Below are 19,923 nucleotides of genomic sequence, written 5' to 3'. Positions count from 1 at the left end.
CGAACTAGCTATGAAAAGTCTGGTATTGGAGGAATGGGGAGAAGTGGACACTGGTGAAGGGATCGGTGTTGGAACAATGCACGTCTGAAACTCAATCATAAATATCTTTGTAACTTTGTAATTTACACTGATTAAATAAAAAAATAAATAAGACTGCGTGAGACAAGCCCAGTTGCCTGGCGATCAGGACAAGAAGACCACCCCACCCATACACCCACCCCACCCCCATCCACACACACACACACACACACACACCAATTGACTTTGATTTTCTGCTGAGGTTGAGGGGGGACCACTGACACCCCAATCCAATGTTCTTTTTAACCAGTGACCTGGACAGACAGTGTTGACCTTCCATGTTGCCCATGACACAAGCTGAGTGGGCAGACTTGTGAAGGTTAAAATGGCTCATTGCCTACGCAAAAGCTCATTTCAGTATACAAAAGATAAAGGCGCATCCTGATGCAAACTGACAAATGCACAGCGGTTCCCAAACTTGAGCAGGAATCAAAATTCGACTTCAAAGACTTGTTAAAATACCTGAAGGCCTGGAGCGGGGCATGGAGAGCGAGTGTGCTTTGCTCTTTTTGTTCCTGGACACACCGTACAGTGGACTTAGGAAGACGTGCAGTTTCTCACTGCAGGTGGGGACCAAGATGCTGTGTGGATGAACCTCATTCCCTTCAGGCCAGAGCAAAACCCTGTGCAAAGGGAGTGAGTGCACCCCCCTTCTTCTAGGTTTTGCCCAAAAAAAGGAAAAATGAGGGAGAAAGAGTGAGGCATGCTGCCTGGGTCAGAGGGCAGCTGCATGCGATATTTTAAACGCGGAATCTGACTGTGTCATCCTAAACCCCTGGGGAATACTGCGGCGCATTTTTTCCTCACTGTTCCCATTACTGTGGGAAAGGCCTTGAAGCTGGGCATAGAGATGGAGCAGAACTGCTGCCTGGTGCAAACTCAAAGCCAAGAAAAAGCCCCTTTTCCCCTTTCCTGGACATCAGCCAGCAAATATAGTGCCTAGAGGTTATCACATACAGGCTACCAGCGTGAGCAGTCCTTTTTTTTTTTTTTTTTTTTTAACTTTTAGATCCCAGCTATACTATATCCTGTGAAATTCTGCCATTATAGAATTTCTCTAACTTAGTTTAATTCTCCTAATCTCTCTGGTCTGGAAATAAACAAGAAAAAAAAAAAAACAGCACCATGTCTTTACATGGATATTTTAATCTTTATATATATATATATATATATATATATATATATATATATATATTTTTTTTTTTTTTTTTTTTTTTTTTTTTTACAGAGTGACTACAATCACCATTAAATTTACTAGGTCTGGAGAAGACTCAGAGGTAGAAATAGTTTGGCAACTTCTCTCATTTTACCTGTAAGGAAAATAGGAGTTTTATTCTATAGCTGTAAAGCTGGGGAGATCTGAGGTCCCTGACAAAATACTTGACTTTTCCACTTCCCCACCACCACCAAAAAATAAAATAGAATAAAAAGGTTTAAGAAGACTATGTGCCACTGATGTGGAATAAAAATCTTTGCTCAATCTGGTTCTTGCAAATACAGGGAAATTTTAAAGAGGAAAATAGGATTAAAGACACAAAGCAACTCATTAATTCGGGAGCTCTTGAATTGAAAAGAGCTGATTGGTTCAAATAATTAAGGGTTATCCTTGAATGTTCCATGAAAAAACAAGTACACAAAGGGGGCACCCGGATTTGAACCGGGGACCTCTTGATCTGCAGTCAAATGCTCTACCACTGAGCTATACCCCCTCTGGTGGTGAGTAGGAGGTAAATTTGTTCCACTTCAGTCTTAGATTTCCATATGGAACTTGTTTACTAAATGGGCATGTCTGATTTCTCGCTAGGTATAACTGAATACATAATAAAGAGACACAAAATTAAAGGACCAACCAATCACCTTCTGCTTTCTGCATAGGGTGAAGAGATAGTAAAGCAAGTAAGACACTTGCTTTGCAGGTAGTCCACCAGGTTCCATTCCCAGAATCTAATATAGTTTCCAGACCACAGCTCTGCCAGGTGTGATTCCTGAATACAGACCCAGGAGTAAGCTCTGAGCACTGTCAGGGCCACAAACCAAAACAACAACAACAACACAAAATGTGAACTTTGGTACCAATCTGCTTTTGCCAGCCTCGGCACTGTAATCTCAGTGCTAGCTATCTCTAATACTCCCACAAAGCACTAAACAATCTCTTCCAAGGCTGGATAAAGAAATCTGCTGCCCTCCTCCTGCCCTCCCACCCCAACTCCCCATTATCTGTAAAAAAGAGTCCAAGTGCCCATAACAGCATTGCTGGGAAGGCCCTCCCTGGCCACACTATCTATTCAGCCTCTCATTCCACAAAACAGTTTCTGTGCAGGCCCCTTGAGATACACACTTATAGAAGTTCTCACGCTGAGTCTCCAAAGCAAAGGAGACACTAAAAACAAAAGTGCCAGTGTAAAACAAGGAATGTCCCAAAGTAGAAAGCATAATAATAAAGGGGTAGTATAAATGAGTCAGAGTTGTAGTGAGGGGCTCTTGTAGGTTTGAGAACCATGGAAGACCTTTCTGGGCAGTGGAGTTAGAGCGAAGACCTGAAAATAGGAAGGAGATGGCCATTTGGCTATGTGCTGGAGCCCAGGCATTCCAGGCCAAAGAAATTACTAGAGCAGAGATCCAAGGAGGGCCAGTTACTGAAGGAAGGCAATGGTGGGTGGGGGCAGGATGGTTGGAGGCCTTAATGGTCAATGGCAAAAGGTTGAACTTGATCTATATAGATATGGAAAACGAGTCACTGAACAATTTGGAGCAGAGACTTGCAATTATTCTGACTTCTATATCAGCTATATATACAGGGAGTTAAGAATGGACACAGAGAATATGAACAATAGTATATCTGACCCTTAAGGAACTAAAAGAAGTGCTGGAGAAATAGTACCTCAGATAAGGCATTTGCCTTGCACATGCCTGACCTGGGTTAAATCCCCAGCATCCCATCAGTCCCCTGAGCACAGGCAAGAGTAATTCCTGAGTGCAGAACCAAGAGTACCCTCGTGTATCATTAGGTGTGACCCAAAACTATATATATATATATATATATATATGTGTGTGTGTGTGTGTGTATGTGTGTGTATACATATATCTATATTATACATATACATTATACATATATATACATATATTTTTAAGGGAGCAGGGGCTGAAGGCATGCATAGTACAGGGGTAGGACATTTGCTTTACATGCAGTCAACCATGTTCAATGCCCAACATTCCATTTGGTCCCCCAAGCACCACCAGGCATAATTCCTGACTACAAAGTCAGGAGCAACACTGAACTTGGCTGGATGTGAATGAAAAAATAAAAAAAGGAAAGGGATGGGGTGGCAGAGATTCGTGGGACATTGATGGCAGGAGATCAGGTGATGGCTGTGGTGTTGGAATGAGGTATCTGAAAAGTATAATCGACAGTATTGTAATTGGTAAAAAGATTTGAGAAAGAAAGAAAATTAGGCACTGTGAAGATGTTATGCCAAGGGAAATAAATGTTACACAGTGAGATTAATGGGGAGTTGTGGATCAACAGGTATAAAGTGTTATTTATGCAAAATGAGTAAGTTATTGAGATTTTACTGTATAACATTGGACCTCCAAATTTTTTTTTTTTTTTTTTTTTTTTTGGGCCACACCCGGCAGTGCTCAGGGGTTACTCCTGGCTGTCTGCTCAGAAATAGCTCCTGGCAGGCACAGGGGACCATATGGGACACCGGGATTCGAACCAACCACCTTTGGTCCTGGATTGGCTGCTTGCAAGGCAAAAGCCGCTGTGCTATCTCTCCGGGCCCTCCAATTAATATTTGACATCAAAAAAATCGGGGGGGCTGGAGCAGTGGTGCTAGCAGTAAGGCACTTGCCTTGCAAGCGCTAATCTATGGTGGGTTGCAGTTCAATCCTCCGGCGTCCCATATGGTCCCCCAGGCCAGGAGCAATTTCTGAGTGCATAGCCAGGAGTAACCCCTGAGCATCACTGGGTGTGGCCCAAAAACAAAAACAAAAAATCTGGGTACCGGAGCAATAGTACAGTGGGTAGGGCACTTGACTGGCATACAGCCCACCTGAATTTAATCTCTGGTATACCATATGGAACTCCAAGCTACTCTAAATGTGATCCTTGAGTGCAGAGCTAGGAGTAAGCCCTGAGCACCACTAGATATGACTCAAAAACAAAACAAAAACAAACCCTCACCCCAGAAATATGTTAAATGAGCCAGTTAGAGAGATAATACAAGAGTTAAGGTACATGCTTCGCATGTAACTGACCTTGGTTCAATTCTACCACCACTTAGGACCTTGCCATCAGTCTGTGGAACCACCACAGAATCCTGTGGAACTGCTTGGGAGATTACTATATATAGTATATATTTATTATATTATATATTAATACATATTTACATATTATATATTGATATATTAATATATTAATATTATATATTTAGGGACCAGAGTGATAGCTCAGCTGGTAGGGCATTTGCCTTGCATACAGCTGACCCAGGTTTGATTCTGACATCCCATATGGTCCCCCCCAAGCCTGCCAGGTGTATATATATATATATATATATATATATATATATATGTCTTATGTATGTTATATATATATCATATATATATATGTTAAGAAAGTAGATGGGGGCTGGAAAGATAGTGCATCGAGTAGGATGTTTGCCTTGCATGTGGATAACCCAGTTTTGATCTTCAGCATTCCATGTGGTCCCTCGAGCCCACCAGGAATGACTACTGAGCTCAGAGACAGGAGTAATCCCTGTCTGGTGGTTACCAGAGTGGTTACCAAATGTGTCTCCACAAAAAAGGAGATGGGGATTGAGGTAGGGCAAAATTCTAAATTCCACAAAAAAAGGTAGTTCTTATTAAAATAATAAGAAAGGGAAGGAGGGGGGCCCGGAGAGATAGCACAGCGGCGTTTGTCTTGCAAGCAGCCGATCTAGGACCAAAGGTGATTGGTTCGAATCCCAGTGTCCCATATTGTCGTTCCCCCCCCCCCCCCCGTGCCTGCCAGGAGCTATTTCTGAGCAGACAGCCAGGAGTAACCCCTGAGCACCACCGGGTGTGGCCCAAAAACAAAAAAAAAAAAGAAAGAAAGAAAGAAAGGGAAGGAGGAAGGGCCGGAGAGATAGCATGGAGGTAGGGTGTTTGCCTTGCATGCAGAAGGATGGTGGTTCAAATCCAGGGGGTCCCATATGGTCCCCCAAGCCAGGAGCGATTTCTTAGTGCATAGTCAGAAGTAACCCCTGTCACCTGGTGTGGCCCAAAAACAAGAGAGAGAGAGAGAGAGAGAGAGAGAGAGAGAGAGAGAGAGAGAGAGAGAGAGAGAGAGAGAGAGAGAGAGAAATAGAGTAGACAGAGAGCAAGCGGTGGGAATCTATGTGAATACAGGTAAAAAGGCCCATGGAGATGTCTCAGCAGTTCAGTAGTGATATCTCATAGTACAGTGGCATAGGGTTTTCTGTTGCTGCTATTACAGATTACAATGTGGGTGCAATCTCTCTGCTACACTTCAGAAGATAGTGTAGCTAGATAGTGGGTAGGGTTTCATATAGATGACCCATGCTTGGCTTCTATCACTACATATGATTCCTTGAGCAGAACCAGGAGTAAACCCTTAGCAAAGTAGGGTACTGGCCACCTTCCCCCCTCCAAAAATAATTACAAATTTATTTTCTTGAAACAACATGTAGGTTTGCTCTTTAAAATTCATGTCCTCCCTTGAACTGTATCTCTTCTTTTATTTTAATTTATCATCATGAGATTACAAAGTTATTCATGATAGGGTTTTAAGCATACAATGTTTCAACACCCATCTCTTTACCAGTATATGTATCTCTCTTATTTTCCACCCTGAATAAGCCCTTGTTTTCTCTGGAATATTTATTCTTCTCTTCCTTTCCACTTACATCTAAGTAAATTTCATCCAATAAAAACTGTCTTGCAGGGTCGGGAAGGTGGCGCTAGAGGTAAGGTGTCTGCCTTACAAGCGCTAGCCAAGGAACGGACCGCGGTTCGATCCCCCGGCGTCCCATATGGTCCCCCCAAGCCAGGGGCGATTTCTGAGCACATTGCCAGGAGTAACCCCTGAGCATCAAACGGGTGTGGCCCAAAAACCAAAAAAAAAAAAAAAATAAAACTGTCTTGCAGGGTCGGAGAGATTGCATGGAGGTAGGGTGTTTGCCTTGCATGCAGAAGGATGGTGGTTTGAATCCCTGCATCCCACATGGTCCTCCGAGCCTGCCAGGAGCGATATCTGAGTGTAAAGCCAGGAGGAACCCCTGAGCGATGCTGGGTGTGACCAAAAAAACAAAAACAAACAAACAAACAACAAACTATATTGCTTCACAGTGGTAGGGCATTTGTCTTGCACATAGCAGACCCTGGACGTACCCAGGTTCAATCCCCAGGATCTCATCTGGTCCCCAAGCCCTGCCAGGAGTAATCCCTGAACACCCCCGGTGTGGTCCAAAAACCAAATATCAAACAACAATAAAATCTATCTTGCTTCATACACCCACGCACACAAAAATCAGTTCTCAAAATTAATTTCAGTAAACTAAAATTTAAAAATCCCCTCATTTCTACTGGATGCTTTAAAGAAGAATTGGTTTTCTTTTCTTTTGTCCATTGTTTTTATTTATTTACTTATTTATTTATGGCTTTTTAGGCCACATTTGGGGGTACTCAGGGGTTACTCCTGACTCTATGATCAGAAATTACTCCTAGCAGACTCAAGGACTAGATGGGATGCCCGGAATTGAACCCAGGTTGACTGCATGCAGGGCAAATGCCCTACTTGCTATGGTATTGCTCCAGCCTTTAAAATTTTTTTTGTTTTATTTTGGTTTTTGGGCCACACCCGGTGGACAGCTCAGGGGTTACTCCTGGCTATGTGCTCAGAAATTGCTCCTGGCTTGGGGGACCAGATGGGACGCCGGGGATCAAACAGAGATCCATCCTAGGTCAATTATGTGTAAGGCAAATGCCTGATTGCTGAACTATTGCTCTGGCTCCCCCTCCCCCAACTATTTGTTTTTTAAGATTTTTTTTTTATTTAAACACCCTGATCGAGTTTCATTCTTACAAAATACACCACCCTTCACCCATTAACATTTCCCAATACCAATGTCCCAGTTTCCTCTCCCTCTGCCTTTGGGGCAGGTATTAACTTTTCTCTCCTCTCTCTCTCTCTCTCTCTCTCTCTCTCTCTCTCTCTCTCTCTCTCTCTCTCTCTCTCTCTCTCTCTCTCTCTCTCACACACACACACACACACACACACACACACACACTAGTTTTCTTGCCTTTGCAGTGCCAGGAATCAAACCCAGACCTCACACATATGCATATATGTATATTTATTTATATTATATTACAGAAGCGATTTCTGAGTGTAGAGCCAGGAATAACCGCTGAGCGCTGCCGGGTGTGACCCAAAAACCAAAAAAAAAAAAGTATTTATATATAATATATATTTATATTTATTTATTTATGTGTATGTGACCTACTGTATTCTACCACTGGGTCACATTTCAAGCTCCAAGTTTCCTTGGACTTGCATCTTTTTTTTTTTTTTTTTTTTGGTTTTTGGGTCACACCCGGCAGTGCTCAGGGGTTATTCCTGGCTCCATGCTCAGAAATTGCTCCTGGCAGGCACGGGGGACCATATGGGACGCCGGGATTCGAACCGATGACCTCCTGCATGAAAGGCAAACGCTTTACCTCCATGCTATCTCTTCGGCCCCCTGGCCTTGCATCTTTTAGTGGCCACCTGCATTCTAATACCTACCCCCTTCATTTTCTTCTTTATTTTTTTGTCTATTTGTTTGTTTGTTTGTTTTGGGCCACACCTGATGGCGCTCCTGGCTCTGTACTCAGAAATTACTCCCTTCATTTTCAAAGCAAGCATGCTAACATCTTCTTACTCCCTGATTTCTGCTCCCATCCATACATCTTCCCTCTCAGTATCCAGGATAATCCCATTTTAATATCCTAATCCCCCCTTTTTTGTCAGTCAGGGGATTGGGACATAGATATACTTGGAGGTCCATGGAGAGAGATTATGAAGTATGCTTAAAATGTACAGTGTTGGGCCCGGAGAGATAGCACAGCGGCGTTTGCCTTGCAAGCAGCCGATCCAGGACCAAAGGTGGTTGGTTCGAATCCCGGTGTCCCATATGGTCCCCTGTGCCTGCCAGGAGCTATTTCTGAGTAGACAGCCAGGAGTAACCCCTGAGCAACGCCGGGTGTGGCCCAAAAATAAAAAAAAAATGTACAGTGTTAAAAAAAATGTACAGTGTTACACTTGGCTGATCCAGGATGAACCTGGGTTCTATCCCTGGCATCCTAGATGGTCCCTTGAAGCCAGGAGCAATTTCTGAGTGCATAGCCAGGAGTAACTCCTGAGCATCACTGGGTGTGGCCAAAATAACAAAATTTAAAAAAAAGTACAGTGTTGTATGTCAATTATTTCTTTTTTTTTTTTTTTTTTTGGTTTTTGGGCCACACCTGGCGGTGCTCAGGGGTTACTCCTGGCTGTCTGCTCAGAAATAGCTCCTGGCAGGCACGGGGGACCATATGGGACACCAGGATTCGAACCAACCACCTTTGGTCCTGGATCAGCTGCTTGCAAGGCAAACGCCACTGTGCTATCTCTCCGGGCCCGTATGTCAATTATTTCTTTTTTTTGTTTGTTTGTTTGGTTTTGCTTTGAGGAGTCACAACCAGCAGTGCTCAGGGCTTACTCCTGCCTCTGTGATCAAGGATCATGCCCCGAAGGATCAAGGAACCATCTGTAGTGCCAGAGATTTAAACACAGGTCAGGTGTGAGCAAGTCAAGTGCCTTCTCTACTGTACTATCTCTCCAGCTCTGCCAATGATTTATTACTTAGTTTTTGGGCAAACCTGGCAGTGTTCAGGGTTTACTTCTGGTTCTGTATTCAGGGATCACTCCTGCTGGTGTTCAGGGCATACTGGGAATTACATCCTAGTGTGCTACATGCAAAGCAAGTACTCTACCCACTGTACTATTGTTGCTCCGGCCTTTCTGATAATTATTTCGTAACAAGACTAGGGAAGACAGAGGAAGAAAATGGCAGTAAGATAGTAAGAAAGTACTATTGCTGAAGTAATATACAATTGGTAAGGAGTTTGCTTGTATGTGGCCATCTCAGGCATCCCATATGGTTCCCCAAGTACTGCCAAGAGTAAATCCTGAGTACAGAGCCAGGAGTAATTCAGAGCGTTGCAGGGTATAGCCTCTTCTCCCCTCCCCCCAAAAAATTGCAAAGAAAACAAAACATGCAGTCACAGCTATACAAGGACTGCCAATGTGTTGATGTTTGAAGTAGGCAACAGAGAGTAAGTGAATCAAGATGCCTGAGAATGGAGACACTAGGGCAAGTCTGACACAAAGCAGAGACAGGCTTCATGAACACAGGAAGCACTGCCTTTCCGGGGCACAGCCCTGGACTGAGAGGACGGGTCTTAGCCTTAAATTCCCAGAGGCCTAAAGGAAGAAAAATCTATGAAGAGGCTAATAAAAGTGAAATCTCCTATCAGGCAAACACCCTCAAGACCTTCAGTCCTAGGTCAGGATAGACTTCTCTCCTACTTGTTGGGCCTGGATGGCCTCTGCCCAATTTCTGGTTTTGCAGGATTGCACCAGGAAGCAGGAAGCAGCTGAGTATACACGCCAAAGTGTTGTTAATCACCAAGAGGCAGTGTCTGGTCAGTGAGCACTAGTCACTACAACTAAATTGTAGCTCTTCTCTACCAGCAGAGGGGGTATAGCTCAGTGGTAGAGCATTTGACTGCAGATCAAGAGGTCCCCGGTTCAAATCCGGGTGCCCCCTTCTACATCTGCTTTTAAGCCTGGACATATAAGCCTACTTTCTTGTAAAGATGATTTGAAGGTAAAATAATGTTCCTCAGCTTAGTACCTGGTCCAGCTTGTCTCAAGGATTTCACATTCTACTCCAAAGGAATGAAGCTATGTATTCTATCTGCAAAAAAGGACAATTCCCACAGTAAGATGTCCTCCATTTTACTCTTATTCTTTCAATGTGTCAATAGCAGAGTTTTTCAGAGCTTTCATTTAATTTTTCTTTTTTTCTTTTCTTTTTTTTTTTTAAATATGGAACACTTCACGAATTTGCGTGTCATCCTTGTGCAGGGACCATGCTAATCTTCTCTGTATCATTCCAATTTTAGTATCTGTGCTGCCAAAATGAGCATTAGTTTTTCTAGATGTATGCTCTCACCATCAGTTAGATGTAGAAATGAGGATGGAGTGATATAGCATGGTGGGGAGTACAATGAGTTTGCCTTGCACACAAACAAACCAGTTTAAACTCATATGGTCCTCCGAGCACTGACAGAAGTAACCTCTGAGCATCACTGGGTGTGACCCCAAAAGAAACAAAAAGTCGACATAAAGATACAGTTTTTTTTTTTTTTTTTTTTTTTTTTTTTTTTTTTTTTTTTTTTTTTTTGGTTTTTGGGCCACACCCGGCAGTGCTCAGGGGTTACTCCTGGCTGTCTGCTCAGAAATAGCTCCTGGCAGGCACGGGGGACCATATGGGACACCGGGATTCGAACCAACCACCTTTGGTCCTGGATCAGCTGCTTGCAGCCGCTGTGCTATCTCTCCGGGCCCAAAGATACAGTTTTTATCAAGCTAGATATTATAGAAAGGGTTTCCAGAAACAATATAGAACAGGGGCCAGAGAGATAGCACAGCTATAGGGCATTTGCCTTGCACAACTGACCCAGGACGGATCTCCTGAGTTCAATCCCCAGAGCCCCATATGGTCCCCCAGCCAAGAGTGATTTCTGCATGAGAGCCAGGAGTAATTCCTGAAGACCAAAACAAAACAAAAAATATTGGGGCCGGGCGATGGCGCTGGAGGTAAGGTGCCTGCCTTGCCTGCGCTAGCCTAGGACGGACGGTGGTTCGATCCCCCGGCGTCCCATATGGTCCCCCAAGAAGCCAGGAGCAACTTCTGAGCGCATAGCCAGGAGTAACCCCTGAGCGTCACAGGGTGTGGCCCAAAAACCAAAAAAAAAAAAAAATTATATATATATAACAAAAGTACTCTTTCCTCCTTCTCATTATTATTATCATAGGGGCCAGAGAGAGAGCATGGAGATAAAGTGTTTGCCTTGCATGCAGAAGGTCGGTGGTTCAAATCCTGGCATCCCATATGGTCCCCTGAGCCTGCCAAGAGCAATTTCTGAGCATAGGGAGTAACCCTGAGCACTGCCAGGTGTGACCAAAAAATATAAAAAGCCCTCATTATTATTATCATCATCACTTTTGGGCTTGGGGCCACACCCAGCAGTGCACAGGGCTTACTCCTGGTTCTGAATTCCCAGGTTACTCTTCTGGAGGCTCAGGGATCATATGGTATGTCAAGGATCAAACCCAGATAAGCCTCTGGCCTCTGTACTCTCTGACCCCAAGGCTGGAAGTTCTCTAATTTGATATTGTATAAACATGAAGTTTGGAGGCAGGCACAATAGTGCAATAGGTTGTGTTTGGCTTGTACATGACTAACCCAGCCAGGCTCTATCCTAACACCCCATATGATTTTTTTTTTTGGGCCACACCCGGTAACACTCAGGGGTTACTCCTGGCTATGTGCTCAGAAGTTGCTCCTGGCTTGGGGGACCATATGGGACACCGGGGGATCGAACCGCGGTCCGTCCAAGGCTAGCGCAGGCAAGGCAGGCACCTTACCTTTAGCGCCACCACCCAGCCCCCCCTATATGATTTTCTAACCACCTCCAGGAGTGATTCCCAAGTCCAAAGCTGTGAGTAACATGAGCATTGCTGGATGTGGGACAAAAGCAAAACAAAAAATAATAATAAAATAAACATGAAATATAGAGGCAGGACATGGAATCATGGGAGAAGGAAGGAAAGTTCAAAGGACTACTCACTTCTGCACTTAAAATCAAAGAGGCCTCAATGCCGTGCTGAGTTTGGGTTTTATTCCACAAGGAGCAGAGGGCCAATGTTTTAAGTAAGGGCAGAGTACAGTCAGATCATGTGGAGCAGAAATTAATTTGGCCAACTACCCCTTATCAGAAAAAATTACTCATCGGGTTGAAGCAATAGCACAGCTGGTAAGGTGTTTGTTTACCTTGCACACACCTGACATGGATTTAATCCCCAATATCCTATAGGATTCCCTGAGTCTGCCAGGAGTGATTCCTGAGCACAAAGCCAGGAATAACACTGAGCGCTGCCAGGTGTGGCCCCAAAATAAAACAAACAAAAAATTACTCAGTGCCCCCCCCGGAGATCAATCTCTTTAACAAATAGAAAATGCCCCCTACCCCTGCCCACGTCCAAATGTACCAGTTCCTTGTATCATTCTAGAGCCCTCTCTTTGGACAGTATCATCCATTGAGAGAAACACTGATTTAGAAGTTTCAGCAATAGCCTTGAACTAAGGGCAGACCTTTGCACACATGGATGTAGAGTGGATTCAGAAAGGAGTTAGGAAAGGGCCTGAGTGATAGACTAGCGGTAGGGCACTTGCCTTGCACTCAGTCAACCCTGGATGAACCCTGATTGATTCCTGGCATCCCATATGGTCCTGAGTCTACCAGGAGTGATTTTTTTTTGTTTTGTTTTGGTTTTGGTTTACACCCGATGACACTCAGGGGTTACGCCTGGCTATGCACTCAGAAATCACTCCTGGCTTGGGGAAACCATATGGGACACCAGGGGATCAAATCCAGGTCCATCCTGGGCAGTCACATATGAGACAAAAGCCCTCCTGCTGTGCTATTGCTCCGGCCCCCAGGAGCAATTTTTGAGTTCCCCCCACCAAAAAAAAAAAAAAAAGGAGTTAGGAAGAAACAAAGTAGAGTTAGAGTCAGAGACCTTGATCATTTGATCAGAAAACTTAGGGATAGAAGTAGCAACTGTAAATCTGCTTCTGGCCGATTCTGGTGACTGCACCAATTCAAAGAACTAATACAGGGAGAAGAACAAACTCTCAAGGTAAATGATCATTTCTATTTTGGACAAATTGAGTTTGAAGTGTGTGTGTGGGTAGAAGAATCCAATCACCAGTTCCATTTGATAGCTAGGAAGTCAATATACACAAACCAAGAGATGGGGGCCTGCATAACAGAGTACTCCAAGACTACATAGAGGCCTGGGAGAGTTAGCAGAAATCTCTGGAATTGGGGCCGGGTAGGTGGCGCTGGAGGTAAGGTGTCTGCCTTGCAAGCGCTAGCCAAGGAAGGACCGCGGTTCGATCCCCCGGCGTCCCATATGGTCCCCCCCAAGCCAGGGGCGATTTCTGAGCACATAGCCAGGAGTAACCCCTGAGCGTCAAACGGGTGTGGCCCAAAAAAAAAAAAAAAAAAAAAAAAAAAGAAATCTCTGGAATTAAAAAACTGATGAGGGTCGGAGAGATACCATGGAGGTAAGGCATTTGCCTTGCATGCAGAAGGACAGTGGTTTGAAACCTGGTGTCCCATATGGTCCCCCGAGCCTGCCAGGAGCGATTTCTGAGCATAGAGCCAGGAGTAAACCCCGAGAGCTGCCGAGTGTGACTCCCCCCAAAAAAACTGATGAAGGGGTGGTTGGAAAAATAGTACAGAGGGTAGGGTGCTTGCCTTGGAGATGACTTGGATTGATCCCAGGATTGACACCATATGGTCTCCTAAGCACTACCAAGAGTAGAGCTAGGAGCAACCAGGTATGGCCCCCAAAATCAAAATAAATAAGTAAATAAACTGGCAGATTCAGGGGACCATATGGGGATGGAGGGATAAAACCCAAAGCAGTTATGTGCAAGGCAAAGACCCTACCCATTGTACCATTGTATTATCACTCTGGTTCCTCATCCTTGAGCTCAGAGCCATGAGTAAGTCTTGTACTCCAATGCATGTGGCAAAACAAAACAAACATATGCCCCCCAACTACAACTAGGGTGACCCACAGACAAAAAAACTAACAAGAAAATACCATATTTTTGTACCATAAAATGCACTTTCCGGGCCCGGAGATATAGCATGGAGGTAAGGCGTTTGCCTTTCATGCAGGAGGTCATCAGTTCGAATCCCGGTGTCCCATATGGTCCCCCGTGTCTGCCAGGAGCGATTTCTGAGCCTGGAGCCAGGAATAACCCCTGAGCACTGCTGGGTGTGACCCAAAAACCACACACAAAAAAAAATGCACTTTCCCCCCAAAAGATGCATCTTATGGGGTCAAAACGGTAGCACAGTGGTAGGGCATTTGCTTATACATGTCCGACCTGGGATCAACCAGGTTTTATCCCCGGTATCCCATATGGTCCCCCATGCTTGCCAGGAGCAATTTCTGAGCGTAGAACCAGGCGTAATCTCTAAGTGCAGCTAGGTGTGCCGCCCCCCCCCCAAAAAAAGAAATGAGTCTTTTTTTTGGTTTTTGGGTCACACCCGGCAGTGCTCAGGGGTTATTCCTGGCTCCATGCTCAGAAATTGCTCCTGGCAGGCACGGGAGACCATATGGGACGCCGGGATTTGAACCGATGACCTACTGCATGAAAGGCAAACGCTTTACCTCCATGCTATCTCTCCGGCCCCAAGAAGTGAGTCTTATGGAGCGAATGTCACCTAGAGCTGAAGCCTGAGTGCAGGGGAGGAGAGCATCTAAAACTATGTGTGTCTTATAGTCATAGAGAGCAAAATACATTAAATGTCTTTATGCTATATAACTTCATATACTGTTTCCAAAATTCTGGGTTTGGGATCAGAGATATGGTAAAGTGGGTAAGATGTTTGTCTTGCACATAGTTGGTCCTGGGTTTGATCTCTGCCATATCTGCTCCCTCAAGCCTGCCAGAAGTGATTTCTTTTATTTTTGGGGGGTTGGGTCACACCCGGCAGCACTCAGGCCCCCAGGTAGGATAATTCTTCCCTGTTTCTCTATTTAGAGGGTAGATATAACATGATGGTTGGAGTTTACATGATTTGTGATTAATGGCGCTGAATGAGTAGAGCTCACAATGCCCTAATTGCCTCCTATCTGAATTTTTTTTGTTTTTTGGGTCACACCCGGTGGTGCTCAGGGGTTACTCCTGGCTGTTCACTCAGAAATAGCTCCTGGCAGGCAAGGGGGACCATATGGGACACCGGGATTCAAACCAACCACCTTTAATCCTGGATCGGCTGTTTGCAAGGCAAACGCCGCTGGGCTATCTCTCGGGGCCCTCCTATCTGAATTTTAAAAATTCTGGGCTCATATGTTCAACTCATCTGAACTCATTTGGTTGTCTAGGATACATCTAAATATGCCCGAAATTGAACTCCTGCTTTGTATGAAGAAACCTGGCTTCAACTCCTTGTTCCACTGAAAGTAAGAAAAAAATTACAGGGCTGGAGTAGTGGTGCAGGGAGTAGGGCCTTGCATGTACTAACCTAGGACAAACTGCGGTTCAATCGTCCCCCTCCCCGTGGCCCATATTGTCCCCCACGTCAGGAGCGATTTCTGAGTGCACAGCCAGGAGTAATGCCAGAGCGTCACCGGATGACCATATGGGATGCCAAACCATCGTCCTCTTACGTCTAAGGCAAACGCCTTAGTGCTGTGCTATTTCTCCAGTCCCAAAACCCCCTCTTTTTTTTGGGGGGGGGGCCACACCCGGCAGTGCTCAGGGGTTACTCCTGGCTGTCTGCTCAAAAATAACTCCTGGCAGGCACGGGGGACCATATGGGACACCGGGATTCGAACCAACCACCTTAGGTCCTGGATCTGCTGCTTGCAAGGCAAACACCGCTGTGGTATATCTCTGGGACCTCCTTTTTTCTAACAGTTTTACCATTCCATTTGGTGATGGCAATGCTGTGTGTGTGTGTTTATATTTTCCCATGCTGGGATCCAGCTTAGGGCTCATACATGCAAAGTAGACAATCTACCATTTCTCTCTCTCTCTCTCTCTCTCTCTCTCTCTCTCTCTCTCTCTCTCTCTCTCTCTCTCTCTCTCTCTCTCTCTCTCTTTCTCTCTCTGTTTTTTTTTTTTTTTTTGGGCAGGTCTGCTCCTGGCTCTGTGCTCTCAGGAATCACTCCTATGTGAGTGTGAGGGATCAAACCCGGTTCGGGTTCAACAGTGTGCAAGGCAAGCATCATCTTGCCCAATATTGGGTCTTTATCCCTGAACTCTTGCTAATTCTCCTCACATTGAACTTCTTGCTCTCATGTCAACTTCTTCCAGAGTTCCAGTCTGGCACTGGGGACAGTCTGACACTTGTCTTCCATGTGTGAAACTCAGGGCTCAATCCTGAGATGCCCAAAACCAAAATTCTACAAATTGCAATCAGCCCTGTCTCCCACTTTCTGACTCTTGCATAGGGAAAAAAAAAGGCACATAGACAACTATTATTCCACCTTTTTTTAAAGCCAGTCAAATTGAGCAGTGGGGGGGGGTATATACCAACTTTTGTGATACTAACGTTAATAAGTTCTGATAAACCAAACCACTGCCATCGGACCAGCCTATTCCACCTTTTTTATTTTGGTACCTAACATCCTACCTTCACCACCATTTCGACAGGACTTTAATCCCATAAGGGCAAGACTGATTGTCTTTGTTCTTCGATATAGTGTAACGTAAGCCCAGAGTAGTGTCTACTAGCATAAAGCAGGCTCTCAAATAATGCATAAACACAGAAGAAAAGAGGCCAGAAGGGGAGAAGAGATCGGATCTATGTAGAGGTAAGAAGACGTGACCCCTAGCATTACTTTTAAAGGAGCTCACTTCTGCAACATTCTAATGAAATTAGATTTTGCTTTGCTTGCCGCACCCTATGCTCTGTGCCTCTGAAGAACTGGGTGTCTAAACCATTTCTGGATCCCTTAGTGTCCTGAAAAATGCCTGGCACATACCTTGTCTTCAAAAAAAGGGGGTCGGGTAAATCAACAAACCATTTATTTATTCCCCTGTCCCCAAGGACTCTGGTGCTCTCCCGAATGGCAAAAAAGCCCATTCGCTTCTGCTTCTGCAGCCTTTAAGGCCTCCATCACTCAGCAGCACCACCTCCAGTTCACGTCTTCGATTTTTTTTTTTAATTATTTGGGTTTTTTTTTTTTTTTTTTTTTTTTGGTTTTTTTGGGCCACACCCGGCATTGCTCAGGGGTTACTTCTGGCTGTCTGCTCAGAAATAGCTCCTGGCAGGCACGGGGGACCATGTGGGACACCGGGATTCGAACCAACCACCTTTGGTCCAGGATCGGCTGCTTGCAGGGCAAACACCGCTGTGCTATCTCTGCGGACCCTATTATTTGGTTTTTGGGTCACACCCGGCGGCATTCAGGGGTTCCTCCTGGCTCTACGCTCAGAAATCGCTCCTGGCAGGCTCTGCGGACCCTATGGGATGCCGGGATTCGAACCACCATCCTTCTGCATACAAGTCAAATGCCTTATTTCCATGGTGTCTCTCCGCCCCCACCCCCGACGTCTTCAATTTAACACGTCATAAGGTAGCGCCAGAGCGGGGGGAGGGACGAGGGAGGAAATGACAAGCGGGTCACGTGGCGACAGGGGGCGGGCCCGCAACGTCCATATCCCAGCATCCTTTGCACCTACTTCCTTTCTGTCTCTTTCCGGCCTTCAAGATGTCGAAGCGAGGTGAGCTCTCTTTCGTGCTGCAGGATCCTTCTCCATCTGCCGCGTCGTGGCTGCTAGCCTCGCCGGTAGCGGTAGATTCTAGCAGCTCGGGCTCTTTGGCTCTCCTTCGGATGGAGATGGAGAGTAGGGGGACACCGCGAGAGCTCTGGAAGGGTCCCCCAGATTGGCGGCGGGGTGGGGAGGGCCTGGAGAATTCAATTGGCAGGAACCGTGCACTACCTACCTGTCCTGTAGTAGAGTTAAAGCTCCAGTGGCGTCTTATGCAGAAATGGGAGCGAGGATTGAGGCGTCCTGGCTGCCTAACCCCCAGGTAAGGACAGGGTTAGTGAGGGATCGGCTCGTTACCATGAGAACTCAGGTGTGTATTGTAAGCAGATCCCTAGATTTTAGGCCCTAAACTTTAGGGTCTCGAGATGGGCCGCTGGCCCTCTTGCTAGCTTGAGACTGCCAATGTTTTCAGGATGAATTCTAAATAACGATCTGTTTTCCCTTCCTGTGCCCAGGACGTGGTGGGTCCTCCGGCGCCAAGTTCCGGATCTCCTTGGGTCTGCCCGTAGGAGCCGTGATCAACTGTGCGGATAACACAGGTGAGGCTTTGGGCAGCCCTGGCTGCACTCAACCCTTTTAAAAGCACTCATTGGGCCTCTCACTAGTGACCCACTGAGCCGTCAAAAAAGGGCAGAGTAATAACATCGCTTTTGGGTGAAGCGGCAACGTGTTGTGTTGTTTGACTTCAATCGGCGGTGTGACAAGGCAGTCTCAATCATGGGGACCCTCTTGAGGAGGGGGTGTGAGTGGAAGACAGTGTTGGGATAGGGAAGGAAATAAAACCAGGTTTCTGTCCTCCTAGGAGCCAAAAATCTGTACATCATCTCTGTGAAGGGGATCAAGGGACGACTGAACAGACTTCCCGCCGCTGCTGTGGGTGACATGGTGATGGCCACGGTCAAGAAAGGCAAACCCGAGCTCAGGAAAAAGGGTGAGTGGCCAGATCCAGGTCTCTAGGTCTTGGGTGTAATTCAAGAGTATTTTCCATCATTGGAAAATGGAAAACTTGTATGTTTGGGGTTTTGGGCTCCTGGATTCTGAGCTCCGAAGTCAACTCCTGCTGCAGCTTGGTGGACCAAATTAAAGCAAGTGCCTCTTCCCTTGATACATAATTGGGGCATTATGTGATTGTTTGCAATGAAAGTTTGGTGTCCGTGTTATATGGCTTTTTTGCTTTACTTCCTAAGTGTATTTGCCATTCCCATTTTTTTAAAAGTTAAGAAGGCTGGAGCAATAGTTAGAGGAATTATGCCAGGAATAACAACATTCATTGTATTCCCCGATTTTTTTTTTATTGAGAAGCAGGCCTGATAGTGCATGGGGAACCATGAGTGATGCTAGGGATTAACCCAGGTCTGCTGTGTGCAAGGCAAGTGCCATACCTGCAGTAACTCTAGCCCCCTTCCCAATCATTTTGTTTTTATGCTGGTGGGGATCAAATGCAGAGCCTCAAAACACATGCTAAGCATACACAATGCCACTGAGCTGTATTCTCAACTCTGATATTTCAGTCCATGCATCTTCAGCTTTCTCCTAACCTTTAATTTGTTCGTTGCTTTATAGAATGGTTCTGTTAACATTGAAGATATTTTTTTTTTTTGCATTCCCATTTGGGCACCATGCAGTGTTGAATTTGACCATAACTTCGTTTTTTTTTTTTTTTTTGGAGGGGGGGGTTAGGCCACACCCAGTGGTGCTCAGGTGTTACTCCTGGCTATCTGCTCAGAAATAGCTTCTGGCAGGCACAGGGGACCATATGGGACACCGGGATTCAAACCCAACCACCTTAGGTCCTAGATCGGCTGCTTGCAAGGCAAACGCCGCTGTGCTATCTCTCTGGCCCCGACCATAACTTTCTTAGATTTAACATACTGGTCAAGTTTCCTTTAGTGGAACTCTGTAGTTCAGAATAGAATGGTAAACATTTCTGATACAATTAGTAATCTGGGGCGATTGCAGTTTGTCAGTTTAGCATGATTAGTTCCAAGTGTTCTTGGGAAAATATTTGCCAGAGTTCCCCCACAGGGGTATGAATTAAAGGAGTAAATGAAGACTTGGTTTTGGCTGTTTGACAGCTTGTCTGAATTTTTTGGCCATTTTCTGCCCTGGAATATCTTGCTTTTTGCGAGAAATCAACCATCCCTGGTTCTTTTATCAGTTAAATTTC

At 45.3% G+C, this 19,923-nt stretch overlaps 1 long non-coding RNA gene and 5 other non-coding genes across 6 annotated transcripts; 4 read left to right on the top strand and 2 right to left on the bottom strand.

Annotated features, from left to right (window-relative positions):
- Positions 1 to 1,715: 1,715 nt before the first annotated feature.
- TRNAC-GCA (transfer RNA cysteine (anticodon GCA)) lies at positions 1,716 to 1,787 on the bottom strand. Its single transcript has one exon. It is a non-coding gene; the product is annotated as a tRNA-Cys (tRNA).
- Positions 1,788 to 9,860: 8,073 nt separating this feature from the next.
- Positions 9,861 to 9,932, top strand: TRNAC-GCA (transfer RNA cysteine (anticodon GCA)). The gene has a single exon. It is a non-coding gene; the product is annotated as a tRNA-Cys (tRNA).
- Positions 9,933 to 10,207: 275 nt separating this feature from the next.
- Positions 10,208 to 10,314, bottom strand: LOC126026030 (U6 spliceosomal RNA). The gene has a single exon (XR_007501558.1). It is a non-coding gene; the product is annotated as a U6 spliceosomal RNA (small nuclear RNA).
- A 4,664-nt stretch (positions 10,315 to 14,978) lies between these two features.
- On the top strand, positions 14,979 to 15,114 carry LOC126030260 (U8 small nucleolar RNA). Its single transcript, XR_007503093.1, has one exon. It is a non-coding gene; the product is annotated as a U8 small nucleolar RNA (small nucleolar RNA).
- A 3,032-nt stretch (positions 15,115 to 18,146) lies between these two features.
- LOC126020448 (uncharacterized) lies at positions 18,147 to 18,662 on the top strand. The gene is made up of 2 exons (XR_007499589.1): positions 18,147 to 18,295; positions 18,559 to 18,662. It is a non-coding gene; the product is annotated as an uncharacterized LOC126020448 (long non-coding RNA).
- LOC126030752 (small nucleolar RNA SNORA21) lies at positions 18,327 to 18,462 on the top strand. Its single transcript, XR_007503179.1, has one exon. It is a non-coding gene; the product is annotated as a small nucleolar RNA SNORA21 (small nucleolar RNA).
- Positions 18,663 to 19,923: the final 1,261 nt, after the last annotated feature.

The sequence above is a fragment of the Suncus etruscus genome, chromosome 1, assembly GCF_024139225.1.
Source record: "Suncus etruscus isolate mSunEtr1 chromosome 1, mSunEtr1.pri.cur, whole genome shotgun sequence".
Lineage (NCBI taxonomy): Eukaryota > Metazoa > Chordata > Mammalia > Eulipotyphla > Soricidae > Suncus > Suncus etruscus.
Note: the sequence above shows the minus strand (reverse complement) of the source record. Positions and strands in the feature narration are given on the sequence as shown.